This window comes from Pinus tabuliformis, chromosome 4_2, assembly GCF_031772625.1.
Source record: "Pinus tabuliformis cultivar Carrire ecotype Pingquan chromosome 4_2, CPIR1, whole genome shotgun sequence".
NCBI classification, from domain to species: Eukaryota; Viridiplantae; Streptophyta; class Pinopsida; order Pinales; family Pinaceae; genus Pinus; species Pinus tabuliformis.
Genome location: NC_142304.1, coordinates 494447964 through 494465838, shown reverse-complemented (window position 1 = coordinate 494465838; position 17875 = coordinate 494447964). Strand labels below are relative to the sequence as shown.

The 17875-nt window shown below is 34.7% G+C and overlaps 1 protein-coding gene and 1 pseudogene across 2 annotated transcripts in view; both read left to right on the top strand.

Annotated features, from left to right (window-relative positions):
* The window catches only part of LOC149170144 (uncharacterized), a 338707-nt gene that overhangs the window by 235669 nt on the left and 85163 nt on the right, over positions 1 to 17875 (top strand). The gene's annotated exons all lie outside the window — the stretch shown is intronic.
* LOC149170148 (protein ROH1D-like) lies at positions 14509 to 15355 on the top strand (annotated as a pseudogene).

The window sequence follows — 17875 nt, the reverse complement described above, 5'->3', positions numbered from 1 at the left end:
ATTATCATCTATGAGGTCATAGACACATTATCCATTCATATACAAGTAAAAACATGATGAGAGCCATACATAGATACTGTCATAAAACATATATATACCAACATAATAGGAACAGGAATATCATAAACATATTAGCCATAAAATCCACATATACATCAGTGCATTTACACATGAAAATCAAGGGAATGTATTTCTTATTAAAGAATGCAATAAACCAACTGGTGATGGGACTACCACATTCCACTCGACCATAGGTTGGTTGAGCCAAGTCTCTCTTCAACCAATCACCCTCCTTCCTGTTGAAGCCCCGAAAATCGAGTCTACAACAAGGGGGATACCCACCCGGTCCAGACCTTGGTTAGCAGCTCCTTTTCCGTTTGGTATAGTGGGTCCGACTGGGGATATGGGACTAGTTTCCCAATATATGTGTGTGTGTGTTGAGAATTGATATTTTCTTTCTAAAAGTTCCTAAGTGAAATGCTTTTATTCTAAATCTAATCTAATAACATGCAATTGTATAGAAATATCTAATTCTAAACTAACCCGAGATGTAATCTTTCCGTTATGCGATCTAAAATTATTTCAAATAACAATTGGTAATAAATATCATTCAACTGCTATGAGAAAGGAATTCAATAAAGATAAACCATTTCGTATAAAAAGTTAGACGAAACAGTTGTGAAAAACATATCGCATAATAAGCTACTCATATATTAAGCATAAATAAATAGCTATCACCGTACAGAAGTGCCAAATGATAACTCAAGCATTCATACATTCATAAGTCTTGAGTTCATCGTCGTTCCAAGCAAAGACACTTTTGTATTGTTTCAAGAGACGAACATACGCTAATTTTTCTTTAGGAGCTAAGCCAAGGCCTAGGTTGATATTCTGTGGCTTGGTATCAGTTCCTAGATTTACTAATTCATAGTTCAAAGTTGAACTTTGCAGTTTTGAATTGGTAGATCTCTTGAATCGATCTTTCAAATCATATAGGTCTTCTAATTTGACTACTGACTTTGGCATAGCATTATTAATGCTATCTTGTTGCAATTGTCTGTCATGTTGGTCCTCATCAATTATCTGATTGGTGTAAGATCTTTCAAATGTGAGGAAGCTTACAATATCAGGATCATCGTTGAAAATCCTCCAATTGGTAATGTTATCAGGAATCGAGGGTCTAAAGATTAATTCGATTGAAAATCTATCAGGGCTATAGTCTTCTGAGGGAATGAGCTTGGAAGCTACGTTAGCTAAGAGGTTTGCACTAGAATTCTGGAGTCTGGGAATTGATGAAATATTGAATGTTATAAAATGTGCAGTCAGATCTTGAACTAAAGATTGGTAATGCCTTAAATGACCTGATAAACAATGTATAGTATTGCATACCTTTCTGATTACAATTTCAGAATCTCCAAAGACTTGTAGATATTTGATGTCTAATCTGATTGCTTTATATAATCCTTGGACTAAAGCCTTGTATTCTGCAGTATTATTGGTGCAATCGAACTCGAGTCTACAAGTTAGCATAGTTTTGTTTCCCTCTGGACTGATTAACACGCATCCTGCTCCTGCTCCTTCGTTAGACTTAGAACCGTCAAAAAATAACTTCCAAAATAAAGATTTATTTACAGGACTATTTATAAAATTAATACATTTAGAACTATCTGTTTGAGAAAAGTTTTATACTTGAGATAAAATAGAATGTTCTAAGTAAGGTGAAGTATGAGCATTAAAATTTCCTAAGAAAGAATCAACAGAGTAGTTGCCAATAATATTATTGTTGTATGCTACCGGTTCATTTTCTCCTTCTAGTTCTGTTACTATGTATTTCTGATGTCTTTCTCACTCAACCTTTATCTCATTTGGTTTACCATTGTAAGGGAGCCACATGTGCGACCAATCAATTGCAAAGTATCCATGAAGTTTTTCTGACCAATCTCTGCTAAGAATTAAGCCATAAAATTTTGGAATATCTGCAACTAAAATGTCGATAACTTGACATACCTTTGGATTAGATGACAACCTTATGGTAACTTGATTTAATTCGCCAATCACTTCAACTTGAGATCGATCCAGCTGAACTATGTGCACAACAGATTTTTGAGGTTGAACGTTCAACTTTGCACATATTTACTTTGGTAAGATATTACATGAAGCTCCAGAATCCACTAGACAATTATGCAAATTTTTATTGAAAACTTCATAAGTAAGAAGAAATGGGGGAGTATGAGATCTCGACCTTCCTCCAATTAAAGCAATATCATTTGGATCAACTTTATTAATCATATTAGTTGGAGGTCTTCCCATTTCATGGGAAGCTTGAGAGATTACAGCGGCAGGCAGAGGTGCAATTCATACAGCATGTAATTCTTTCAAAAGTACCTTTTGTTGATGTTTTAACTTGCTCAATTCATAAAAAGTGATGTTAGCCCTAGTCTTCTTCATGTCTTCTATGATATTATACTCCATTTCATCCGAAACAATCAGCGTTTTTGATGGAGTTGATGAATCTGTTTGGACTGGGCTTGTTTGAGTCGCTTTAGGTGTCGTTTTCTTCGCTGCGACTTTATCCTTAGGCATTGAGCTTGCGCTCTTTGGCTTCAGAGTAGGTTGAGGAGGATCAAGTTGATTTCTACTTCGAGTACTAACCAGGGATGCCTCTTGATCTTCTTCATCTGGGAGGATGAAATCCCACATACCTTGTACCTCTACAACTTCTTCTTCATCAGTAGGTTCTTCAGTAGCAATCTCCTCTTCCTCTTCTTCTGATTTAGCACTTGTGATAACATTTGGAGGCTTTGAATCGGTCGAAGGGTTTCTTCTATAAGGCTTGTACGACTTTTTAGAAGAAGCTTCTGCTACTTGTTTCTTAATGTCAACCATTTCGTTAGACATGGTTTTCAAAATTTTCTGTAATCCTTCCAAATCGAACGGATCTTTCGATTTTTTTTTCTTGGGATCTTCCTTAAAAGTAACCTTCTTAGATTTTCGTTCATCTACAACATTTTTCTTTTCTAAGGCTATGATACGTTTCTCTACTGCTATTGCTTCCTTCATATTGTCAGCTAAAGTTGTTTTGTTAGCCCTATCAACAAAGATTTCTATGTTTGATGGTAAAGCAGAGATGTGCCATTCACTTCGCACTTCTTCGCTAGGCTTGGAAGCAGTAGGAATTTTATTTAACACTTTATTGAAATGTGAATTAAAATCTTTGATAGGTTCTTTTGACTCAGCCCTAAGGTTAGACAAGTCGTTGATCAGTGTCGCCGTAGACCTGTCATCACCGAACTTAGTCAAGAATTGTTCTTGGAAGATATCCCAACTAGTGATAGATCCAGACAGTAATGAGAAATACCATGATCCGGCTACTCCTTGCAGAGTATAAGGAAAAAGTCGGACGACAGTGTCTTCATTTGTAACTCCATTAAGATTTATGGATAACATAAAGTTATTTATATGTTCTTCTGCTAGCATGCTTGCTTCAGGATTAAACTTAGGTAGCCATTTTTCAGGATGGACCGGTATTTGACTCAAGGGCGCAGGCATTAAGACTGCCCCTGGGTTATTCCATGGAGATTGGGCCATCGCTGAACTACTAACAGAGGAAAGTGCAGAAGATGATCCCTGCGGTTGGGAAGATGAGGATATTACGATTCCAGATGATTGAGAAGGAGATGTGGAAGTTCTAGTGGACTGGTGGACAATAATCTGAAGTGGAGGGGTGGATGGTTGACTTCACGGTGGAGAGGTTGAGATGGATGATGATGACGAAAGAGTCTCGCTATCAGACCCTTTAGGTGATTTCCTTGCTCTCTTCCTTATAGGTAGAGGTAACTCAGTTGGCTCAATACCAAACCTTTCGCTCTTTAATCTAGTGAGAGGATGAGCAGGGTTATATTGCAAAGTCACACTGCCTTGAGATTTATCAGATCTTTGAGGTGATATAGAGAATCCCTGAAGTTTATGGATCAAAGATTCAACTTCAGGAGGTTCAGTAGTAGATTTCTCTGAAACGTCAGTGTTTGTGGCAGCGGCTATTGTTCTTTCGACTTCTTGCTCTAGATTTAAAGATTCTAAGTGCGATGGAGAAGTCGGGGGAGATGGTGAGAGCGATTTACTCTCAGAATGGTATTTAGATTTAGATTTACTTGCCATTCACAATTCGAGGCCCTCCTTCTAGCGCCAAATATGTTGAAGCCCCGAAAAATGAGTCTACAACAAGGGGGATACCCACCTGGTCCGGACCTTGGTTTAGCAGCTCCTTTTCCGTTTGGTATAGTGGGTCTGACTAGGGATATGGGACTAGTTTCCCAATATATGTGTGTGTGTGTTGAGAATTGATATTTTCTTTCTAAAAGTTCCTAAGTGAAATGCTTTTATTCTAAATCTAATCTAATAACCTGCAATTGTATAGAAATATCTAATTCTAAACTAACCCGGGATGTAATCTTTTCGTTATGCAATCTAAAATGATTTCAAATAACAATTGGTAATAAAGATCATTCAACTACTATGAGAAAGGAATTCAATAAAGATAAACCATTTCGTATAAAAAGTTAGACGAAACAGTTGTGAAAAACATATCGCATAATAAGCTACTCATTTATTAAGCATAAATAAATAGCTATCACCGTACAAAAGTGCCAAATGATAACTCAAGCATTCACGCATTCATACATAAATAATTGAACATGAATATCACTTTAACACAGGCAGAAATAGTTAAGAGACAAAAGTACCATTTATAACTAGTTCTACTCATGAGCTTCAAGCGATAATGATTTATCTCTTCTTAATCCAACATCCACTAAGAGTACAAAAGTGCAACATCGGTATTAGATATTAAATGCAGATATCAATAAATCATGTTCCATTCATTCATCAAAACCTCCTCGGAGGGTGCAAAAGTGCATGTTCTGAGGGCAAGTTTTTGACAAATTTCAGGACCCTTCTCTAAATACATGAGAAGGGTTTAAATACTACTAGCTAAACCTAAAAAATAATTTATTACAAAAATGTAGGATACGGTTTAAATTACCATCCTTATTTCAGGCAAAAATAAAGCAAAATTAACACTAAAACTGAATCTAAAACTAAAACTAACAACTAACTATTTGTGTATCTGTTCCTTGAAATCGCAAGCGTTCAGCATTTGCTTGAGGAGAGTTGGCTAGCCGACTTCCGACTTTAGCTGTCCTACGAAAACGGAATCGGCAAGAGCTGGCGCCATCTTCTTGGCAGAATTGATGATACATTTGAGAGTCATGCACTGGCTGTGTGGTTTTACCAAATACGCCCAGTAAGAATCCCAATTCAACTTAGTTAATATTTTGATTGATTCTGCCCTTTCTTGAGCCTTTTGTCTCCAACCTGTCTGTAGATGTTGTACATATCTACATACCACTTTGAGGATATTTCTGATAAATACCACTGGTTTTAGAGTTCAAGTTTTGCCTTTTTCCTCTAGTGTTATTTCCTACATATTTTTGGGCTTACAGGCGACTGAGCGATTAGAGGCTTTCCTCTTCAAGGGGTTTTGCCCAGCGATGCACGATTACGCTAATCGTGCATCGGAAACTGCCTCTGTTTCTTGATCCGGGCTTCCCTGGTGCGATTTTCGCCTCTTGCGCGCCTTTTGTTAGAGGATATAAGGCTTAAATTTTGTGAAAATAATGATTGTGTAAATTCTTGACCCTGAGTCTTAAATTTTTTGTTTGTGATGTTAGCGTTGTCCAGTACCCATTTAACCATGTCCGTGTATGGAAGAATTTTGGGCCTCGCTGCTATCCGATGAAAGAACGAGCAAGCTAGTTCTGTAATAGATGCCTCAGAAGACCCATGTGAGCCTGCAGTAGCTGTAACCTCCATCATTTTGGGATTTTCTTCCTCAAGTAGATTGTACATGCCTTCCCAAGTAGTAATACCAGCATCTTTGTTACAGGCGGTGTCTGTATACAAGGGCGTCATTTCTTTGTCTTCAGAACTCGGAGCTTTACCCTTCTTTCCCATAATATCCTGAACACTGCTTTGTATAGTTCTCTGCTCTTCGTTCCTGCAGTTTACAAATGAGGTGAGAATAATGATAAGAAAAAGGTGACGGGAAAGCTTTAAATGCCGAAGACATATAAAATATACCACCTTACGTGAAATGGCTCTTCGATCAGAACAAAACCATATTTCATTAATGATTGCCAACTAACTCATTGATTAACATTAACGCGCATAACCGGGTCTCGGTTTATGGAAAAAGCTTTTTCGAACAACGAGCCCTAAAGATCTGCGATGAGGCGATTTGCGATTTGCTTTGCAATATCACAAAATCCTGGAATCGCAATATTGTTGGATCGTAGCATATGATAATCATCCGTTAATGTGTTCTCTACAAAATACGATTTTCGATATGCGCCATCGCATATCGGCGGTTTGAGGTATTTCAACATAAGTGATGTTTGAGGCATGTGATGCGATGAATTTTTTTAGTGCATAGTCTCGCATCACGATTTTGCAATCTTAGAATTCCGCTTGTAGGGAGGTATCTATTACCCTTTTTGCGATGCGATATTTTTTAAGGAATGATTTTATCCTAACTTATCATAAAACTTAAGCTTTTTATATTTTTTGAGGGTATTCTCCTAAGTTTATGATAGTAAGTTTTATTGAAAAAGGAAATACAAGCACTAATCAATTTTTTAAATTTTTAATAAGGGTCCCCACTTATTTAGTATTAGTGATAAAACTAAATAAGAAGGGGGGTTGTTGCTGGCCACAACACTTCCATATTCCAAGAATGAATGTGGGACTCATAAAACACACCAAAAACGCCAACAAGCATGGATTCCACTAGATTTCTCTGCCTACACCGTGAGGAATTTGAGTGACTCCTAGTCTCTCAGGCTTTACCGCAATCCAAAGTCTTATCCAGGGATCAATAGGCCCTACACTGAGACACACTCTCTAGTATTTACCATACATCCCATCCTGGGACTACTACTAGGCACGACAGAGAGAAAATCCACCTCTTGGCTTTACCATATATCCCGCCATTCACCAGTAAGTATTCCTAGGCCCACCGAGGCACACAATCTGGATTTACTGCAACCCGCAGTCTGGTTCAGGGGTTACTAGGCCAATGGCTTTACCATGATCCATAGTCCAGTTCATGTACCAGTAGGCCATGTGTTTGTCAATTCGGAGATCCACCCCACTTAGCTTCAAATCCAATCTAACCATCCCACATTAAGCGAACATGAGAACCCATCTTATCAAAGTTATCAGGAAATTGCAAAGCTAGGCTGAAGAATGTTGTCACACCTGGAAAAACCCATGCCATGATAGAAGAGAACCACATGAAATCCCATGCATGCCAAATCTAGAAAGGAAAATACACATGCAAGTTGATACCTGCAATGAAGCATGTTGTAGTTGCTTGATCCTACCTTTCCCTGCTTGATTTTTGCTTCCTCTTTCCTTCTTTTCCTTTCTTGCTCCAATGCCAAAGTGCTCCAAGAAACTTTAAGTGTCAAAGAGTATGAGATAGAGAGAGAATAATGAGAGATCTCCAAAGCTAAACTGACAAAATGTTAACAACTGATCCTCATAAGCCTTTTTTATGAATGAGGCCTCTCTTTTCTTCATTTTCCATTATTTTCCTTCATTTTCCTCCTCACATGCAACCTGTAACCTTTCACCTCCTTTTTCTCCTAATTTCCATTATTTTCACAAATAATTGTGCAAAAAATGCCATTTTTCCTTTTCAAGGCCTTAACCATTGCCTTTGCCAATTTCCTTAGCCATAAACAACTAAATTAACACCCCCTAGGATGCCTTGCCCAACATTCAACTTGGAATAAGTGCCCCATCGACTGTGGTTATTGTTTTTAACTTTTATTACATGAAATTTTCACCAGGGTCGTTACACATTGTCACTTTTTCTCCTCACACTCTGGAAATTACAGAGGTAGAATTCTTCACTCCAATTGCAAGTTGTTCCTCACTGACATTACACAGGGGTTTTCACATGAAACTTCAGGTCGCCAACACTCCTACACAAGTGTATGCATCACTCTATAATCATACTTTCCAACATTCTCTCCACTTTAGGCTACCATATCACCATGCCTTGATTCACAAGACATCTCAACATACACATACTCACCACACTACAAGAATACTTGATGCTCTAGCATTTCATTCAGCCTCTAATACACACCACCATAGTCCATACACACTTGCCTCTATGGGGATACAATTCAGGTTCCAATGCACACTCCATTTATGCACTCATTTCTTTGTATCTATGGTCCACATGCAACATACATTTCATTCAACCATTGATCTACTAATCACACTAAATTTACGATACACTCAACACTTTTTATATACAAAAATAAAATTGAACCATCAACCTCTATGCATTGTCACATCTCCTCAACACACTCTGCTACAAAAATATCACATTCGATCACTAAATCAGCCTGATAATTTTCACAAGTTCGAACTGGAGAATACATTAACTTTAGATTGCAACAATGAACATGTTCATTTATCAAGTCATTACAACCATGTTCAATCACAACTACACTCAAACAAAATGATGTTGACTTCAATGCTCTCATAACTTCCATAGAGACTAGTAATCTGATTGGTTGATACTCATTTTATTCACATAGGAATCAATATAGTTTAACCTCTAATCGACCCATCACATGGCACATTTAAACTCATTTCCAATGATCAATTTGGACCACATCAACCAATCAACGTGTTCCATTTTCTTGTTGACCAAGTCAACACATTGAAGACATTTATAAAATTCCATTACGCCTTAACCAAATCAACCAGATGAACCATGCATTAATCAAAGACATTCAATATTTTGGTGAAAAAAAACAAAAAATGCATTAATCACCATCCATAACGCACTCTTCATTATGTGGAAATGGCCATATCAAAACCATTATTTGTGACCAAAGCCATCCACTATGCATTCAACTTTTTCATTATCTAATGATGATCAGATCAAATAATTAATTACCAAAATAGCTTGGAGTGGTTGGATCAAACACATTGAATACCTTCCACTCCTCTTGAAACCAATTCTATGTATGGATCAAATAAAAAAACATTAAACATGTTCATTACTCTTTTATGACCATATCAATCACTACACATAAGACACATCCAAAACCATTGGCAAATCACTGGTAAAAGCTTGATGTTTTTGGTCTGCATCATACAGGAAGTTTCTATGGGTTTTGGCCTATGATTATGGGATATGGATGTTGGTATTTCACTAGAAAACCAGGTTTAAAGGTATGCAAACACTGATTTTCCATGTTTTATGTGCATCTGTACTTGAATTTTGGGAAAACATAAAATTCTCTGCCTAGATCATAAACTAGTGCTCCAAGCTACCTATAAGCATAATTTCAAACACCTTTACAACTCCAAAACATAAAACACTCATCTGAATGATGCATAACCATTCTTGCAATTGACATCAATGCTAATAAAAGATTGACTCCATAGTTGACATCAATGCCAACGCTAGGCTGCCAACAAATTGTTGTGACTATCATCAATATAATTACTCTAAGAAGAAATTCCTATAATGGATTTATGGCATGAATTTGGTAGAAAACAAATTTCTAGATGGGTGTGCTCATATTGACTAATCAAATGACCAAGAGAAAGACACTGTAGAAAATTAATCACATGATAAACCAAAGAGACAACTATGGTTTTGTGGGATATGATGTTTGATTTAAATGTGATTAAGGAGGATGATATTATGGAAGAAACATTAGCATTCTAAAATAGAAGCAAGGGTCTCTTCTCCCAACCAAATCTTGTTGTGCCTCAAACATCTAATTGTAAGAAGCTATGGTTACCAACTTCTACCCATAGACTCACTTTTCCATACATTAATTCTTGTAGCCCCGTAATTCTTGAGATTAAGACTCTACAGTTCAATGCCATGGTATATTCGAAGAAAATCAAGGTGAATATTTAATTTTTGTATATATGTAAAATATCTTGGAAACAAAAGCTTCTTTTAAACACTTTAAAGGGGGATAAGTTCCAATGTGTAATCCCTACCAAACCTATGAATAGAGTCCATACAAGCGACCCATAGAAAACAATAGTGAATGTAGCTTTGAGTAGAATAAAATTTGTATCCTTTACAACTCCTTTTCAAATAATTTTTGAGATATTTAGTTTGAATTTTCATAAATGTTTACTTGATTCTCAAACATCCTCAAATGTCATGCCCATTCTATATGTAAAAGTTGAAGGCCATGCCATGGCTACCAAGTGTTCAACACATATAATTTATCTAGATAAATCAAAAGTGAAGGTAATTTGTGAGTTAAAGAATTTTTTCATTAGGTTTTCTTAAAATACCAAAATTCATCAAGTCATTAATATAGTTGTGGTGGACATCCTAGAATCTTAGGTCTTCTATCTAGTGGAGACAAGTCACGAAAAGTACAAGGTTGTTTTTCTTCAAACTAGTCCCACTTATGGTTACCTTGGATTGGAAAATCTAATAAAATAACATTTGTTAAGGAAAAATACATGAAACATAATTTACGCTGATAGGTGTTTCTCTATGGGGTTGGGTGGGCAGGAATTGTTCACCCTATCCAATCATTGGCCTTCATTTTTTCCTCCTTCTTCCAATTATAAATTTCCACGTGGGACTATGAACAGTGTCCAGACCCACCCATCATGTTCCACCCCACCCAAATTGACAACATGATTCATCCATCCCATACAAAAGCAGCATTTCCTATAGTATTGGATGTCATTTCTTGGGCGATATTGTTCACATATACTGGGTATTTTAAAATGAAAGATTCAATACATTAAGGGTACCCTTTACCAAAATGAAAATATCCATATTTTATACCATTGAATAAATCTTTAAACCCCTGTGATAGTCCTTTGAAACCCCTTTAAATATTTTCCCAAATATCTACTCCGATCCGAGACCTAGAAAATCGAGTTTGCCAATTTCCATTTGATTTTTTTCATTTCCCCTGAGAGGTTAGAGAATATGTGAAAACAACTCGTGTAATAGAATAAAATGCCAAGTTCTAATAAATCACTTCTGTGACATTCCTGATGATTTTCCCAGTGCAAAAATTGTTGCTCGTCATGAAATAGCTTGTCCACAAACCACTATTAAAACAATGAATGAATTAAATTCATAATTTGTAGGGGAATTAAATAACAATAACATGAATCGATGAAATTTTTTGCATAGCCACATTATATTGATGGTTGAACCGCAACTTCCTCCACTCAAAATTACAAATAAAATATGATCGTCAATAATTGGTAGCGTTGATTGAATGACTTACAAGAGAAGCGTTGAATATCATAACGACGTGAGGACTATTAGATGTTGTAGGTATTTAGAAGGTGTGCCACTCTATCCACTGGCTCCTCCTCCTCTTCCCTTACATGGCCTTTGTGACAACATCAACATTGATTAAGTGGTGCACCCTCCTGAGAATCTAAATCCATTTAGAGATCCTCTGTTGATGAATCATACTATAATGATTGATCGAGCATTTATTGTATGGCTTGGCAATAACATTGTGGATACATTATTTTCAATTCGTTACAACATCTCTTCAATGTCTGCTATCTCCAATGCTCCAAGTAGTCTTAACAATTAGACAATCTCTACAGGTCAAAGGATCACCCTTCCTATTTCACCTCCTCTCCATGTTTATTTTCTTCATGTCCATCAACATTATGAATACCCTAGTGAAAGAAGAGGAGTAGGGAGACAGATAAATTGAACCATTTAAGCATCATCCTAGTCATTGAGGGGGAAGAGACACCCATTAACTTTTGTTTTTTCCTTGCTTCTTGATGTGATGAATGAAATGAAAGTGTGAGGTGGGAAGTATAAGTGGGTATTCATGATGTATTTATAAAGGCCGGGGAAGAAAGGAATGTGTCTCAGTGTACAAGGACAACAACACGATGAAAAATAAGATAAAATAGATGCTTTGCATGTAGTGCCTCACTCTTCACGTCCTAACTCAAAGAAGGAATGCCTAACTACCACGGTTTCCAATGGTCATGTCTTTCAAAGAAAGAGAGAATCTTGTTAGTAGGAAGGCTGCCACATTCAAGACACGACTTAAGTAAAAATCATTTTCCCTTAACATTGTGTTTACTCTGCGTAACCTAGAAAAAAAAAATATCTCAATGTAACGAAGATAGATTTTTTATGTTTTCACTTCCAAAAAATCAGTTCTAGGTCTTTAGGAAACTCAAAAAGCATACAAGCATTTTTTTTATGCACTATACAATATCAAATTCTATACAAATATACAAAAATTAGACATATACAATGTTTCAAAATTTGAACCTCTTGAAGGTTGTGTCGGAAAACATTATTGATACAATCTTGGGCTTCAATTTTTTTTAAAATGCAGCTGAATATTGTGAATTAAAAATGCATAGATCTCAGAAATATATCATACACTCCCTAACGTGAACCTTAGGCAACATTAGATGATTCTTACATTCTACATAGGTAGCCATTCACCACCACATGGACATAAGATTTCATGGCAAGCAATCACAATTCCATACATATTTGGATGCCTTAGTTCATCACAACCTTGATTCACATATTATGATGTAACACATAATCTATTTAGACAGTGATTTTAGTTTCACAAGGGAAAGCGTAACCTAACTATTCCTTTTGGCATAATGAAGGTAGTGAAACAATATTTATCAGGTTAATTGGTTCAATTTGGTAACATAGAAAACTAAGCAGAATCTCCTTGATATTTTTCAACTTTATTTGAACATGTATGTGAATTCTTTGATCATATTTATGAAATTTATAACTTTCAATCCATCAAATAATATTCTCACCTATATTTTATAATGTTGATATGCAATATTCAATGACAATGGTGTTAAATATCTAAAACATTGTTTAAAAAGGCATTCTCATAGTGGATGTGTGAAAATTCTATTTTAATGGTGTTTCATATAAATAAAATTGTATTCTTAGGTTTTTGGATGTTTTTAATACTGTATTTGCAAATAAATAAATAAAATCCATACTCACCAACTCTATCCACTAGGAATATGTATGTGAAAGGAACTCGGTCCCTTTAATTTAGTCTCGAATTCTCCTGTAATTTAATCTAAAATTCACTCAGAAATACATTAGTATTTGTATTAGAAAGAACACTTTTAAATATCCAAAATGCATCAAGACCTTTTCAAGTAACAAGTTTGCAACTTCTTACCCTTTCACGATCTTCTTGTAAGTCATCAAAATACACATCTTATTGAAAGCTTTGACTCCTACATACATGTAATCATGCATTCTTAATATTATCGTTAATAGAATAGACAATGTATATGGAAATGTTTTCACATGACTTTATAAGGCTAGAAGTAGATGATACAGTCCTAATTTCATGTTACTAGTCTTGGTGATAAGACATAAAATACAACCACTAATAAACCCAACTATTTCTTTGAATCCTAGGCTAATGAACAAACATTTGCAAGTTAACTATAATGTTACGTAAAAATCATTTTAGTTTCCTTATAAATAGTGGTAATTGAAACATAATCAATTGTACATTCATTTATCGACTAGGTGCTATGACATACAAATGTCTTGCTTTGGATTTTCTATGTAGGATAGAAGTTCCTATTTTCTACTAATTTATTTATTAGGAAATTTTAGCGAGGAAGACTATTGGAAAATTATGAATAATTTTCTATATATTAATCTAATCTACAACATCTAAAAATCATAATAAAATGTCGTGGTTAGGAAATAATAATCTTACTACAAAATTCAAGGTGCATATAAAAATAAAAAGGAAAATTCTACCTATATAACCAAAAAAAAATAGCACTTATTTTTTTGGTATGGGCACTTCCTATGTAGAATAGAGTACTAGGCTCACTACAACAAATTAAACAATCTTAATCATTTTATGATACTACATACTTAAGAAAGGAAACTTGAATTTAAAAAAGAAAATGTTGAATAGAGTTAATCTCTATTTTATGAGTGATGCAACCTTTTCTTATGGAGGTACAAGGATTTATTTTATCCCATGTCTTATTAAGGAAATAATAACGACCAAAAGTTGTTTTAATAAAGTACTAAAATGGGAGGGCATATAAAAGGTAGTTTCCATAGTAGATTTATAATAGTAGAGACATGAATACAATGATATCTTAGTTGCAAACCAGTTTCGAAGAAGGAGGGTTGGATCATGGCTCATGCATACTTAGACAATCCATAACAAATATCCAAGGAGATTATTCACCTAGGTTATATGCATTGCATTGTTAACTCTAATGCTTTTTCATATTTAACATTACTTATGTAGCATTCTAGAATAAAAAGATATGTAGTGAATGAATCTATCCAATTATAGATGCAAATACACACTTTTTCGAATGTTACTCATAAAATTGATTGAAATACTAAGAAACATGGATGAAAAATACCTTGAGCATACTAACTATTTGGACGATGGAATTAAGCTCCTAGATGTATGTAATGTCCTCAAGAAGAGCTTCATAAATGTGGATCCTACTAGATGCTGGTGAAACTCACCCTTCAGTGCTTCGATAATAAGGAAAACATGAACGAAAAAATCTTGATTACGGAAAAAAACATTCTCCATGAATGCATCAAAGTAGTGAAGAAGAAGGATGAAGAGATTGCCATACAAGGGTAGCAAAGATCCAAGATGGAAAATTGCAGCTCCATGCTTAGAAGAATGGAGAAGAAGTTAATCTCACCAGTATCTCTTGATAGGTCCAAGGCCAGTTCCATGTTGCCTGCCATGTATGGAGAAAACATGGCCATTATTTTTGTCTATGGGGTTGTAGCTTTTTCTCTACTCGTTAAACCCAAAAGTAATCTACCTAATCTACATCTGAGCAATAATTCCCATTCTTGGGCTTCTTCAATTTTCAAATTGCAGAGCAAAGTGAAGGAAGAAATTGATAAGAAGAAGGTCAGAGCTTCTTCCTCCGCTCTTCTCCATGAATTGTATTGTGTGCATTATGAGGTTAAGAAGTTGTACATTGTGTTAGACAAGATGTTGGCTAACAAGACCAACTCTTCCTTGAACCGGGAAAGATGGACGGGGTAAGGCAATCAGTTGGGACTCTGAAAAGATATGTTATGGTCTTATTGAAAGGTGTCATTCCTTTGGAAAACAAAATTAAGGAGATTTTTCATATGCTTGTGTTGAGACGGGTGGCTCTCCTTGCTACTTGTCACCCATGCTTGGAAATAGACATTATATGTGTTTTTTTCTTCTTCTTCTGAATTAACAAAAGGGAAAAAATGCTTTGAAACAAGCATTGGGAGTTTGATAGTTTGGTCAGTCATATGCGATCATTAATATGGATTTCATTATTTTGTAGATGTACACAATTAGGTCTTATTCTTATCCATGCCTGAATTTGAGCTTCTCCATGGGGAATTTGCAGTTGTCCTAGATATTCTCATGTATCTAATTCTCTAGAATAATGTAAGTTTATTGTATATGTATCTCTTAAATATTGTAAATATTTTGTACATGTCTAATTCTCTTAAATAATGCAAATTTACAATGTATGCATTTCTCTTAAGTATTGGCACTATATTGTTATTGGAATAAAAAATGGAAGTTTAACATTGCAGGTATGATTGAATGTTGTTATGTCTAGTGATATCTAAAATTCTACACAACTATATATAATTTTCTATTTAATTATGTGCAAACTCACCTCTGTTGTAAGAAAAGATAAAAAACCCTAGATTCTTTTTTTCAAACACTTTTATGATGATATCGAGATAAAATAAAGAGAATGTTTTTAAGATGATATCATGATAAAATGAAGAATACTGTTTGGGTAAGTTTACTGTCATCCCCTAACCATTAATGGAGGTAGTTTGTGATTGCTTTGTTTTGTTTCTTGTATTTCTTTTATGTTTAATAAATATGCATTGCAATCCAAATATGAGGAAAAATATACTTTGCAATATAACATAAATATTCATGAAAATAAATCCAAATGAATCTCCGCCTTCCCAAAACCATATTTTTCCACAATAGTATTTCCCTGAGAAAATCCTAGGATTGAGAAATGTGGATTAGCCTCCCCTATTTCTCCATGTATTCAATGTGGCACTATTGAGAAAAAAAAAACATTATGTTGTACATTTATTATTGGATGAATCTCTGGTGGTACCTAGCCCATAAATTGAGATTTTATTAATATGAGTTAAATCCAATTATCACCTAAAAAACAATAATACTTCAAGAGATAATTTGCATGCTATCAACTCAAGTTAGCAATGAAAATAGGAATATGGAAAAATATAACTGAAAAAGTGCCTTCACTTGCATTGCAAGTAAGGAGACACAAAGAATGGTGTACATGTGATGATGTGATATCCTGTATCTAGGTAAGTAAGGTACAAACACTCAATAAACCATGAAGATTTAAAAAATATAGATAACTTTAAATGTTAGTTGACCTGCCATTTTGTTTCAACTATTTACCCCACCTCACAATTTTTATTTTACTATAACTTTATTCTAAATGAATCCAAAAAACTAAATTTATTTAATGCCATTTTAAAAATCCACAAAAAAATTGAACTCCTTTGTTATGTACCTTGCTCTTGCAAGGATCACCATTGTTCCCAGACATCTATGTTAGTGTGACTTTCTTGTTAAATTTAACCTCCTACTACATTCTTTAAAAGATATATAGAAACTCAAAATTTGATTGCATTTTGTTGTTTATATATTTCACTTGATTATTGCCTTCCACATTCCCCCCACTCCTCCTATTGGCATTCCTTTGCACTCCTTGGTGCAATTGCTAGTGTTATTACTTTAGAGGCAAGCAATGCAATGAAACTTCATCATTTGAATGCATGATTTTGGGGAGCGATTATCTTAATTCCAATTTTGGGAATTTTATGGCTTTGGCATGTAAAGTGCCAAAAACACACAAGTTGGATTTGGTTTCATAGGAGAATATTGGTCCCATAGAATAACTAAGCACCGATGTTGAAAATTATGTAACTTCTAGTTCAACTGAATAAAAAAAGAAGAAGAAATGAATGAAAGTCATAAAAATAAATTAGAACTAGGATTTAGTCCTGGCATGTGGACACTATTTTTTCATGGTTCTAAGAAACAAAGAGTAAGAGTGGGTTTGTGTTCATTTAACGAAGGGGTAAACATAATTTTGTGTCATGTAGGTTAGAATTTGATTATGTGAATAATGTGATAGAATATTAAGCTTTACTCCAAGACCTCATGAAAGCTATTTATTTGAAGGTTGAAAAAAATAATTTTTTTGGTGATTGTGAGATCATAGTCAAGTAGATTAAGAATGTCATTCATTGTAATGCACCACATCTTAAAATTTATCAGTAGGAATTTCACATACTCAAGGATATTTTTTCATCTTTTAATATAATTGAAATTCCATGATTTGCAAATCTTTAGGATGATTCATTAGCTAAAACTACATCTAGGTCTCCTTTGGAAGGTTTTGAATCCACTAGGTTCACCATTGAGTTATTGTACAAACATTTTATTCTTAATAATGTTATAAATTTGAGGCTATTTTAAATATGAACAAATACTAGAGTTTCTCAACAATAGGGAGAAATTTAGATATTTTGTAATAGATGATAAAAAATTCGAGGACTCTATGGTAAATGAAGAATCTTACACATGAATTGATGAATATAGCAAAAATTGATTAATCCCAAATAATATACCATTCCAAGAGGAGTAATCAATATTGAAAATCATTTTTTATTTAGAATATAGGTCTAAAT